The sequence below is a fragment of the Limulus polyphemus genome, unplaced genomic scaffold (genome assembly GCF_000517525.1).
Source record: "Limulus polyphemus unplaced genomic scaffold, Limulus_polyphemus-2.1.2 Scaffold669, whole genome shotgun sequence".
Lineage (NCBI taxonomy): Eukaryota > Metazoa > Arthropoda > Merostomata > Xiphosura > Limulidae > Limulus > Limulus polyphemus.
The window spans coordinates 423,986-438,002 of record NW_013666279.1 but is presented as its reverse complement, the minus strand read 5'-3'; the positions used below and the strand labels follow the sequence as shown (position 1 = coordinate 438,002).

Here is a 14,017-nt window from a genome sequence, read left to right as displayed (position 1 = left end):
TCAGATAACTATATAGTAATTCTAATAACATGCTTCTGGTGTACTATCACGTGTTCAGAGGGTTGAGTACGTCATATTAAAGTGATTTTGAATATCCAAATCAGTATGTAACGTCACAATCACAACTGATATAAAATCGCATTGGAACAGCATTTATCAGAACTACGTCTTGGTGTAGAGTGATGGCAAAGAAAATTGATCTCTTTTTGGGAATGATATTTAACACCTCTTACGACGTAAAACATTAACACATTCAGATCATAGACCTGTTTTCGGGTAGGTGACTTAGAATTATCAAGATGGAATTTTTTTAATGGCATTAGAAAACAAAGGAACGTGAATCAGCTTGGTACCCAAGGACAATCCAGAAAGAGACCTCCAACAAGTCGTACCTCAGCTAGCCGCAATACGAAAAGTTGCAAAAGTGCAGCATCATCTGACAGTTAAGAATACATAATCAGAAAAGTCAGTAACAAAAGCCATTTACGTTTACCAAATAACAGTAGACAACATAATCAGGAAGGATCACCCCATGCAACAGCAAGTAACATAATCAAGAAGGATCTCTGTGTTGACACGAGGACAGCAGAATACTGGTTCACCGAAATAAGTCTTCCAGCCGTACCACCCGTTCAACCGTCACATGCCTTAAGCAGCTGGAGAATGAAAAACGTATTCATATTATTTCATACAAAAACATATCGGTGAAATCTCCCGATGCAGCGCCTTTGGATTTTTATGCGATAAAACTATTGAAACTAGTACTTAGAAAACGTCGCCATTGTACACGATACGGATTGTGGAAACTAGGCAAGGAAGTGTGGTGCGCTTTGGACATAACAGACCTACGACGGAGCCTTTTGTGAAAGAAACTATGCTGCAGAGCTAACGTTAAGATGCGCGGTCATCAGGCAGAGTATGACCGGACATGGCAACTTGGACAGTCACAACGTGGTGAGACATCCCGCATTTGTTTTAATTCAACATACTCAACCACTATATAAAAAACAAAAATTCGGAAGTATATAACATCTAACTATTTCTAAATATTCAAAAAGGAGATAAAAATATATCAATCGCACGAAACCAACCAGACTTGAAAAATACATTATATGGCTTCATATAGAAATATATTCTGAAATAGAAAATATTATCATTTCTTAACTTGAAAACCTTCCAACATTATACTAACAGTTTTTTATACTGTATTTTTTATTTTGCTAGAAGACACAATACATTAATACACTGATTACCTGATCATTTATAAATTTTATGGTATTTTTTGGTTTTGCTAGAAGACACAATACATTAATACATTGATTACCTGATCGCTTCTAAGTTTTACGGTATTTTTTGGTATTGCTAGAAGACACAATACATTAATACACTGATTAACTTTTAAAAAAGATATGATGTAAACATTTGAAAAGGTTGGCGTTCGTCTAATATAAATAATTTAGGTTTGTCCTGAATGGATTTTCGTATTCTCACCAGTACTCTTTGTAATTCTTTAAAAGGGTCACTTGCCCACTGTCCATGATGTGCAGTACTGTACGAAAAACGTACTAAGATTTAATTATGAATACATTTACATAACTTGCTCTACTTGCGCTAGGTATAGTGAGGGTTTTACATCTTTCTCTGACCAGCTAATAAAACATTAATAGGCTAATGAAAAGGAAAATCGTCGTACTAAGATTTAATTATGAATACATTTACATAACTTGCTCTACTTGCGCTAGGTATAGTGAGGGTTTTACATCTTTCTCTGACCAGCTAATAAAACATTAATAGGCTAATGAAAAGGAAAATCGTCGTAAAATCATCTGCTATAAGGAAACTTAGTTTCGCACGTGCCCCTCAGTGGCACAGCGGTATGTTTGCGAACTTATAACGCTAGAATCCGGGTTTCGATACCCGTGGTGGGCAGAGCATATATAGCCCATTGTGTAGCTTTGTGCTTAATTTAAAAAAAAAAAGTTTCGCACGTAACTCTAAGAAATATTAGAAAACATAGGTACGTGACCAACTGCTTACAATTTAACAGCAATCCTCTTGAAATTTCGTGCACATGATGCGTAACATGCGAGTATTATCTCCATGTTATTCACGTGCATATTACACTCGTTATTATTTAAATATGTCACACATAGAACTTTCGCGTGGTACTCCTACTCAATTTCTTCTTTCAGAAACCAATAAAAATGGTCTTTTATTATTTGCAAAAAAAAGCTTTATCATAGAAAATGAAGGTTAAAACGTGAAGAATTTTGAATAATAACATAATAAGAATTATTCATACATATTAGTGTTTGTAGTTGAAACCTTCTATAATATTAGCTGACTTTTTGAAGACATTTCTTAATGAAAAAATGATGTTCAACAGGTTTTGTTTCGTCTCGTTTTTTTTAGTCTCAAGCACTAAGCACTAATACATCGGATGCAATCTAAATATCCTAGAGCTCTACTCAAGCCCTAAGCACTAATACATCGGATGCAATCCAAATACCCTAGAGCTCTATTCAAGAACTAACACATCGGATGCAATCTAAATATCCTAGAGCTCTATTCAAGCACTAATACATCGGATGCAATCCAAATACCCTAGAGCTCTATTCAAGAACTAACACATCGGATTTAATCTAAATATCCTGGAGCTTTATTAAAGCACTAATAGATCGGATTTAATCTAAATATCCTGGAGCTCTATGAGGTACTCGCTCGCTAATTAGAGCCAAGAGATTGGTAATATTAAGTGAAGCTTCATCTTAAAATACACTTTTTCTTCATTATACAAATCATACGCTAGTTACCCTCAGTGGACACAACAGATAAGCCCATTGTGGCTTTGCTCTAACATAAACAGACAAACAATCATTAAACAAAACAAAAATCGCGTAGTGTTTTGGAAGCAAGAATTTTCTATGCTTGAATAAAGTATAATTCCCAAAGAAATGATCCACATTTACTATAAACTTTAAGGCTGTCTTGTTTTGTTTTGTTTTCATTTATCTATCTGTATATCTAACAATCCCCTCATCCATCCATCTATATATGTGTCTGTACGGAAGATTGTTTATTTAATCATCGAAAGTTATCGATTATCCATCCATTCCAGGCTCCTATTCCATAAAAACAAATTTAGAAATTCCTGTACTGAATTAGGCGCACTAATTATAATCACTTATAATAGTGTACGGCGTAATTAAAGTTGTAACTTGTTATACATCTTCATTACTGTCAGAGAACAAACTGCATTTTTTTGAGTAACGTTTTAAGTTAACTACCTTAAATTACAACGTATCGGTTACACCGTGTAATTAAATCTAAAAGACTGTGGACTAGACGTAGTCCTGAGAAGCGGTAAAATTTTAGTCTTAATTTTCTAAACACTAAAAACAATTCGGCGATAGACCAGCATTGAGGATTTGATCGTTAAGTGTTCAGTTTTTCCTGTGGTTCAGCGGCAAGTCTGAAGACTTATAACGCTAAAAACTGGGTTTCGATACCTACAGTAGCCATAACACAGAAAGCAGATGTGCTTAACAACAAACAAAGTACGTAGTTTTTAGATTTTTTTCCCCAAGATTAAATGTAAATTATGATAAGTATTAAATACGGTATAACGTTTAAGAGACTAAAAAATTATTTCGTATTATTTTATGGGCAAAGATATTTCAGTAGTACCTTATTTGTACCTATTACAGAAATAACACCATGGTGTAAATAGCAATTTAGTGTCCATTGTTAGAAAAACCACAGCACCTCCTAACAAACTTGATGTAAACAATGTATATAACGTACGATGGTCTCCTAGCAAAGCATAAACAATGTATATAACGTACAATGGTCTCCTAGCAAAGCATAAACAATGTATATAACGTACGATGATCTCCTAGCAAAGCATGAACAATGCATATAACGTACGATGGTTTCCAAGCAAAGCATAAACAATGTATATAACGTACGATGGTTTCCAAGCAAAGCATAAACAATGTATATAATGTACAATGGTCTCCTAGCAAAGCATAAACAATGTATATAACGTACAATGGTCTCCTAGCAAAGCATGAACAATGCATATAACGTATATAAGTATATAACGTACGATGGTCTCCTAGCAAAGCATAAACAATGTATATAATGTACAATGGTCTCCTAACAAAGCATAAATTTTACGAACGTGAAAATCCCATCAAAATTCTGTCCACTTTTCTTTTATTTAACCTAATTTTCTGTGTCTCAGCTCTCATAAAATTTTCCTTATAGTATAACTATAATTACCTCTCTTTTCTTTGTTTGTATTTCAGTTTCAATTTTTCGTTAGTGGTGTTTTTCACTATGGTAATAGTTAGTAAATAAATATATATATTTGTTCAGTTTTTACATTTTGTGAACCTCTCTCCTCATCTTCTCCTAATTGCTGGTATTTTATTATTCTTTTTATTTCGACTTTTTTGACATAATTTCATTATCCTCTATGTTTTTTTAATTTTCCTGAATAACACATTAGTAAAGCAATCGCAGTTTTTTTATTTTAAGTGAACAAAATGAAAAATTTCTTAAAGTAAAATCCAACGAAATCGTCCTTTTGGGGGAGGAAAAATATCATTACTTAAACCAACAAAAAACGTACTTAAATCTGGCTGAACTGATTGGCTACTCACCGAAATTTTCCACAAGCCCGCCGGTAGCTGTCGTTTCAACAACGTCCTTATCAAACTTTGAAAATGGCGACAGATACCTTCTGTCGTTTCTCGTTGGTAAAGAGTGAGTAAAACAACAGGAAAACTCTCTCTGGCAAACAAATAAAAATATTTGTTAATAATAACATTACGTTTATGTGCATCATCAACTAAATCCCGTGCTTTAAAACAAAATGGTGGAAAGCAAGAAACATCAGAGCAAAACCAGTATAAATCTATTAACTCAGTATTATCACAAAACAGTTATTTGCGTAAACACTAATCAAGCTATCTAATTAAAGTAAATATACATTTATATGGCTATCAAGAAAAAAAACATGCTTACGTTGTAATAAGAATAGTTTAACTTTTATTGTCATTTATTAACATCCTAGCATCCTAGATATTGGCCACTGTTAGTGCAAGGATTTATTTTACGTCATTTCTCTAATGGTAGGAGAATCATCGCTAAATTTGAGGGCTTACAATGCTGAAATTTGGGGGTTCGATCCCTGTGGTGAGCACAGCGCAGATAGCTCGTTGTGCAGATATGACATTAAACTCCGCACACACTGCAAATCTGACTTTAAAAAAACTCGTTTTACTTGTTTGTGTCTTTTTTTTTTCTTTAATAAATATTATATTTGTTTGCAAGAACATGAAATTATAGGCTTTAAAGTGACAGGAGGACAAATAAGTACGAAGTATGTTTTTACTAGCGTCTTTAATATTGTTGTATTAGCCCGGTATGTGAACCCGTACACTTACCGCTGAGCCACTGGGGGGAGGGGGGACACGATAAATATATTGCGTGATATAGCGTTATTTTACGCACTTGCCGCTGAGCCATTGGGGAGAGGGGGAGACACGATAAATATATTGCGTGATATAGCGTTATTTTACGCACTCACCGCTGAGCCACTGGGGAGAGGGGGGGGACACGATAAATATATTGCGTGATATAATGTTATTTTACGCACTTACCGCTGAGCCACTGGGGAGAGGGGGGACACGATAAATATATTGCGTGATATAGTGTTACTTTACGTAAAAGGAAAATAAATTATTATGTATATTTTGCAAGGAAAGACAAAATGCTACAATATGATATTATGTATATTTTGCAAGGAAAGACAAAATGCTACAATATGAATTGCTTTTTTGACTACAAACTGACCTTAAGCGAAATTTCTGTATAGGAGATGATTCAGTTTTGTAAAAACTGATATGATTGGTCATCTCCTAGTTTTACAGTATATTGTCCTAGAGCATCATTTTTATTCTGCTCTATGTTCTCGTTAAACACATGTTGCAAGCAGATATAAAACTGTTCAACTAAGTTTCATCATGAATACTCTGCCTAACAATCTATCAAAGAATCCCTCTCTATTGTTGTGCGCCAAGGATTGTTCGGTCTTCCTCCAATTGACTTCCAGCCCATCGCTTGTCTTGGCAATCTGTTCTCCTTCATTCTTAGAGCATGCCCACAGTATCTCCATCTATACAACTTGTGCTTTTTTTTTTTTACTTGTGCGGCGCCACAGTGGTATAGCAGTATGTCAGCGGACTTACAACGCTAGAAATCATGTTTTGATACCCGTAGTGGGCAGAGCACAGATAGCCCTTTGTGTAGCTTTGTGTTTAACTTCAAACAAACAAACGTTAACGTAGAAAAAAAGTCCGTGTATAATTCTACGTACTGAATGCCATTGATAATTTTTCCTGTGATTCTTAGTACAAACAAACAAACTTTGTGCGATCCAACCAGTTAATCTTCATAATCTCTTTTAACCAGTTACTTTAGTTATAATATTCTAACAAAATCACGAATTCACCATAAGAAATATATATATTCTAGAATTACAAAGAACAAACGAAATAAAAAAAAAGATGTCGAAGTAATACCAAAGTAATTTACTAAACGTAAATGTATATAACTGATCCACAGTTGGTCCTGAATCAAAGTCCTCGTTTTTAGTTTTGCATTCCGATGAAATACTACGTCAGAGTTGCATAGAAATTAGTATAGCCAGTCTCAGGGAAAACTAAATATTGGCCCTAAAAACTAAAAATTGCAAATTATTATAGAAATATAATTTAATATTAAATAATAAAAACAAAAGAGCTACTGTTGTAGAAAATAGTTAAGCCTAAATGCCAACCTTCAATGAGGTAAAAAAAAAATAAGATGAAGTCATGGGATTCTTATGAATTAAACGAACAAAACGCTTGTATAAAGTTTGGTTTGTTATGAATTTCGCGCAAAACTACACGAGGACTATCTGCGCTAACCGTTCCTAATTTAGCAGCGTAAGACTATAAGGAAGACAGCTAGTCATCACCACTCACCGCCAATTCTTGGGCTACTCTTTTACCAACGAATAGTGGGATTGACCGTCACGTTATAACGCCCCCACGGCTGAAAGGGCGAGCATGTTTGGTGTGACGGGAATTCGAACCCGCGACCCATAGATTGCAAGTCGAGAACCCTAACCACTTGGCCTGTATAAGAAGTAGCAATGACTTTTAGTTATATACATATATATATGTCAATATATTACCCGATAAATTACAATGGATTATGTCACAGAAATATAAACAAACTTTCTCTGGTGTATTGTTTTGTAATTGAACCTTACCTGTTGACATAAGGGACAAGAGTCACGTAAGTCTGAAATCCCTGAATGATTTCCAATCCTTGATCAAAGAAAAAACCGGAAGTGATGTAGCGTGGTTTTTCCGGAACTCCGCCTACTTCCGAAATTCTGTTTCCCTCACAGAAGTTTTGGATTATGTCTTCCATGAAAGGAAAGGCGAAAGTTATATGTTGTTTTCCAGGACGAATGGAGAAGCTTTTTATTGCCTGTTTAGAAAAAAACAAGTGATATTTGCAATTAGTGAGTTTCTTGTTAATACATCACAGACATTTTGTGCAGCAGTCATTAATTCGGTTTACATAAAGAGAATTGATCGTTTTTCCTACATCAAACACCAAACTTACACGTGTAACTAAAACGAAGCTTTTTGTTGATATAAAGCAACACAGAAGGTGAACCACGAAAAGTTATTAAAACAGACAAAATGATGGGATATCAGTAATTTTATAAGCGCGCTAATTTTCTTTTGAAAATGACCCTTTACAAAGTAACTATTCACAATAAAGAAGTCCTCTAGGGGGGAAGCAATAAGTCTACGTAGTTACAACACTAAAATCACGAGTTTGATACCCCGCGGTTGACACAACAGATAGCCTAATATGGCTTTGCTCTAAAACAAACACATTACAGAAAGTTCCAAAACTTATTTAAATCACCAACGACCACAAATAAATGGCAGATGGCTTTTAATTATAATAAATTCAAGATAATACTTGTAGATTATCATAATCTGAATTATAAGCATAGTTTGGATGGGACTAACCTTAATAATGCCATGAAAGAAAGGGATCTTGGTGATCAATCTCTTAAGCCATCAAAGCAGTGCGGAGTTGCTAGAGCAAATAGGATTTTAGGTTGTTTCTACAGAAATATTGAATACAAGTCTAAATATGTTATAATTTCGTTGCATAGGTTACTGGTTAGGCCACATTTAGAGTATTGTGTTCAGTCTTGGGCTTCACACCTTAGGAAGGACATTGAATTGTGGGAAAGGGTTCAGAGGAGGGCTACTAGAATGATGCCTGGGATGGAAGGGTTGTCATATGAGGAGAGGTTAAGATCTCTGAAACTGCTTTATCTTGAAAAAAGAAGATTTAGTGGGGATCTCATTGAGGTATTTAAGATTGTTAAGGGAATTGATAGTGTTGATACATTATCTTTTTCCTTATTTAACAGCGAGATTAGTAGAACTAGAGAACACAAATGTAAATTTTGGTAGGGTAGGAGTCATCTTCAGCTAAGACAGTTTTCTTTTTCTAACAGGGTGGTTGGCCTCTGGATTGGGTTGCCTTTAGATGTTGTGGAGACAGCAAATTGAACTGGGTTTAAGAGAAAGCTTGATAATTATATGAATGATAAGGGCTGGCTTTAAGAATTTTTTTAGATTTACTTATTTAATAGTGCTAGTTTAGTTTAGATGGGACATCCGAGATAGACGAATAGGTCCCTTGTTATCCATAAACATTATGTTATGTTATTATAAGATCATCAAAGTTTTTAAACAGGTCTAACATTAATTCATAGAATAACATTATAAGTTTCTTTATTGATTGTATTAAGTACGGTAAAGTTTAGCCATAACTAAACTGAAGCAAGTAAAGTACACAAGTTACAGTGTTAATTTATCTCTTTTATCGAATATAGGCCATACATAATAAATGCTTAACTAATGTTAGGCCTAAGACAAGTGGATTTCGGTGTCTACGATTAGAATTATTTTGTATCATTCTAGAAATCCTATATTTGAAGAAGTACTGTTGTAATAAAGATACTAATTTGACCGCAACTGTTTTGCGGGTCTCTGTTAGTTTTATTATAAAACGTAACACTGCAATGTTAGATACATTGTGAGTTAGAATAATTTTATTATTAAACTGTCTTAACTATACCTTTAAATAAAGGAATAAGTGAGCATAATTCATGTTTAACTATTTAATATAGTCAGTCATAAGTTTACAGACAAATTATTTATAAAAATAGACGCCTTTTATAATAATTATTATAGTTCTTATCTTATTGGTCTTTCTGTGATATTTTCAGAAGTTTTCTTCAAACGTTTGGGAATTGTTTTAAGTGGTTATTGTGAACATTTCGTTATGAAACTTATACAATAGCCTTATGTGAAAATCATACGTTTCTTAAAAAGAAACACTACGTTAATTCTGAACAGTAAAAAAAATAAGAATAAAAATAGAAACTAGTATGCTGTTTGTAAATACCTAAACATGGATCAACGAACAATAATTATTATCATTAATTGATAAAGTTTCAGCCATGAAGGATAACTAACATTTACATTTAATCTAAGTTTGTTATCTTTGGCTAAAATAGGGGTCGTATCACACTACTCCTCGGTTTGGTTTTGAATTTCGCGCAAAACTGCTCGAGAGCTATCTGCGCTAGCCATCCTTACTTTAGCAGTAATAGACTAAAGGGAAGGCAGCTAGTCAACGTCACTCACCGCTAACTCTTGGACTACTCTTTTACCAACGAATAGTAGAATTGACCGTCACATCATAAACGCCCCTACTGCTGAAACGACGAGCATGTTCGGTGAGAGGGATTAGAAATCGCGATCCTCACGGTGACGGGGATTAGAACTCGCCATCCTCAGATTGCGAGTCGAGCGCCCTAACCACTAGGCCATGTACGTCTCGGAATTAAAACACTATAAATTTTAACTTCGCAAATCCGTGACTTAAATTTTTGTCTTACGGAATTATGGGTAATAAATACACCATTTTCACTAAAAAAAACTCTGCAGTATTTCCAACCACATTGTTGGAATAAAATGTATTTTCTCAGTGGAACCACTTTAAAAATATAACTATAATCACAGTAATTTTGCTCTACTTTTAACTCATTTTAAAACAGCAGTGTCAAGATCACTCCCTGTTTTTCAGAAACTTTAATTTTACTGTCGCTACCTTTTAAATTACTATGTATTGTTGACAACTCTACTGTTTCAGTTGTCAAACACAGTAAGTTTTAACAGTGCACATTAATATAAGACACAAATTGACTTTCACTCTTTCTGTGTATTATTGATAACTCTGCTGTCTCAGTTATTCGCTACAGTAAATTTTGACAGTACACATTAATATAGACACAATGATCCACTTTTTGTCGCCTTTTCTCGTTTTTTTTAACATTCTTTGCTGTCAATTCCTTTTTCAGATCATTTCCCCACAGTTGTCAGTATCTTTGTCACACATTTTGCATTTTCATATCATTCTTTTTATCTTATTTTTTCTCAAACGTTCTTATAACTTCAAACATTTTTTTTCATCTCTAAAGTAGTTTCTCGTTTTAGGTTTTCGCTTCCAACTGTAGCTCTATTCTCTTGTATAAATCTTGTAGATTACCACATAAACAGATATGTAATATAAATCATAGTTGACCACCTAGTAATGTGAATTTTATAAATCTTGTAGATTACCACGTAAACAGATATGTAATATAAATCATAGTTAACCACCTAGTAATGTAAATTTTATAAATCTTGTAGATTACCACATAAACAGATATATAATATAAATCATAGTTAACCACCTAGTAATGTGAATTTTATAAATCTTGTAGATTACCACATAAACAGATATGTAATATAAATCATAGTTAACCACTTAGTAATGTGAAGTACCCTCACCGACTTTATTATTTCAAACTTTAAAGATGCGTTACGTAAAAGAGGTCTTGTTTCGACGTTTCAAAACAAAACAAACAATTAATGAGATCAGCCTCTAACAGTTTCTAAACCCTGTTTAAGCCTTAAAATATTACGGCCGCAAGTTGAAACGTGGACTTCGTTGAGTTTAGTGACATCAACAATTTAGGTTTAATTATATTCGTTGAAACCAGAAATTTAAAAATGTACTTAGATGTGTCCTGAACACTATCGTGCAGACCCACTGAAAGAAACCAGATGAAGTGTCCATGTCACTTCAGTAACAGTAGTGTGAAACTGGTAGAGGGAATTTACTCATAGTAATCTTGTTTAGGTACCGTTGATATTAATTTAAACTTTAGTAACCTTCAATTTACTAACTACTTTTACGATATCAATAAAAACTGTAAATCGGTATATACACTAATGAGATCAGATCTATCTTACATCATCACATATAGATGAGCCTTAAGCACGGTAGAAACCTGTTTAGTTGCCCTAATCCTATTCTGTACGAATAATGTGGATGTACAGACACAAAATCTTAAGACCGTAAACACGAAGTTTAATAATAATATTATTATTACAGCACATTTTCACCAGTTATTCTTCCAAAAATTGAAACTTTGTGAAAGTCGTGACGATAGGATGATGTGCGAAATTAAAGTTTTGTGATACGTTTATGAATTCGAGGTGCAATTAAATAAACAAATTATGTGACCTTGTCGGTAGGGTTGGGTATGCAAGTCTACAAGAGGAAGCCTACCTTATAACCCATTGTTATTTATTAATATTCGGTAAAAAAAACAACACATATTTAATATGAACAGTGTGTCCGAAAATCACGTTAACAAATTGATCAACATTTATTTCTGAATGTGTTGAAACTACAGTCAGGCCCTCCATTGAACATCCGTTCGATCTAATACAACTCTACAAGTAATTGTAACAGATATTCAAGTCTCCCATCTTTGAAACGTGCGGAAGTAATTTTGTGAACATAATTTGTGGGTATCCCTTACATAAATCGCAAATACCTGAACGTATACAGTCTCCAAGTATTGCTTTTTTGGCTAATTGTATTGAAGCGCAACTACCAACGAACCACAACACTTTTCAAACACATTAATGCTGTACAATGAATCACAACACTTTTCAAACACATTAATGCTGTACAATGAATCACAACACTTTTCAAACACATTAACGCTGTACAATGAACCACAACACTTTTCAAACACATTAACGCTGTACAATGAATTCATTGTACAGCATTAATGTGTTTGCAAAGTGTTGTAATTCATTGTACAGCGTTAATGTGTTTGAAAAGTGTTGTGGCCACAACACTTTTCAAACACATTAATGCTGTACAATGAACCACAACACTTTTCAAACACATTAATGCTCTACAATGAACCACCACACTTTTCAAACACATTAATGCTGTACAACGAACCACCACACTTTTCAAACACATTAATGCTGTACAAAGAACCACCACACTTTTCTAACACATTAATGCTGTACAATGAACCACCACACTTTTCAAACACATTAACGCTGTACAATGAATCACAACACTTTTCAAACACATTAATGCTGTACAATGAACCACCACACTTTTGAAACACATTAACGCTGTACAATGAATCACAACACTTTTCAAACACATTAATGCTCTACAATGAACCACCACACTTTTCAAACACATTAACGCTGTACAATGAATCACAACACTTTTCAAACACATTAATGCTCTACAATGAACCACCACACTTTTCAAACACATTAATGCTGTACATACTGTAGTTTTTATGTGCGATACCTTAATTTTAATTCTCTGAAACATAATCCTCTTACTTATACTTTATTGTGATCCATCACGGTGGTTTTAGGCTATTAAATAATTATACTTGTAATGAAAACTGACTGTCTCTATAAACTTTTTTTTCATATCATAATTTAGACTTGAATTTTAAGCGTTGACTGACATTATAGGATTGTAGCTAGAGGGCTTGTGTATCTGTTGTAACTTACTCAAATATTAAAGTTTTCTAATACCCTATACGTGTTTGAGTTTTATATTTATAGGACTATCACAAGTTTAAATATTATCTATGTCAATGAGCTTAAATGTGATAAACTATGCAATAAAACAATTATATATGTGATTAGGTATTAGCACTGAACGTTGAGTTGTGAATATCTTGTGAACAGACACTACATTGATAGATCGCACGATAGCGTTAACGATTCATTCATCTTATTGTGATACGTGAAAAGAACAATACGTTCTCTTTCCTGCACTACATAAATATGACTATGATAATCATACTACATATTGCGATAACGTCACTAACGAGTACTAATGTAATTGCCCCAAGAAGCACAGCGGTATGTCTGCGTACTTACAACGCTAGAATCCGGGTTTCAATAGCTGAGGTGGGCTGAACACAGATAGCCCATCGTATATCTTTGTGCTTAATTACAAACAAACAAACAAAAACAAACTAATGTAATTAGCACTGTTACGCTCGTACATGATAAGCGTGGGTTTTATGCATATGTTTTCTTTTTATTTATAGCCAAAATATTATAGTATTTATGGATTTTAAAATATATGTGTTGTTGTTTTTTGTGGGGTTTTTTTTATATAATGGCTTTGCAATTCACTTTAATTTTGTTTGCGATTTTAAACCAAAATTATTCCACTCGTATGGTTTCCACGCGCTGAAACACGGCGCGACAAGTCGCGGATTTTACTAATCGTCCTAACGCTGCTATAATCGTACTGGCGATATCTTTGGCGTGTTTTTATTATCAAAGTATAACACACAAACTGTCTTATGGACACTTAATAACGCGTTGTCCTTTTTCTCCCTCTTTTATATCGTTTCTTTCTAAGGGAAGAGCTCGAACGATTTGAAAGCGCGAAAAGTTTCTATTCACTTGCGATGAGCTTTATGTGTCCATGGACAGATCATCTGGTGGATAAAAATATCGTTTAT

The 14,017-nt window shown here is 33.9% G+C and overlaps 1 protein-coding gene across 1 annotated transcript in view; it reads right to left on the bottom strand.

The window, feature by feature from the left end:
* Positions 1-7,386, bottom strand: part of LOC106459860 — a 43,291-nt gene extending 35,905 nt beyond the window's left edge. Inside the window, exons 1-2 of the mRNA XM_013919532.2 lie at positions 7,325-7,386; positions 4,668-4,797 (exon numbers count right to left, since the gene is read on the bottom strand). The gene's annotated coding sequence lies outside the window, so the exon portion shown is untranslated. The remainder of the gene's footprint in view (positions 1-4,667; positions 4,798-7,324) is intronic.
* Between the last annotated feature and the right edge of the window lie 6,631 nt (positions 7,387-14,017).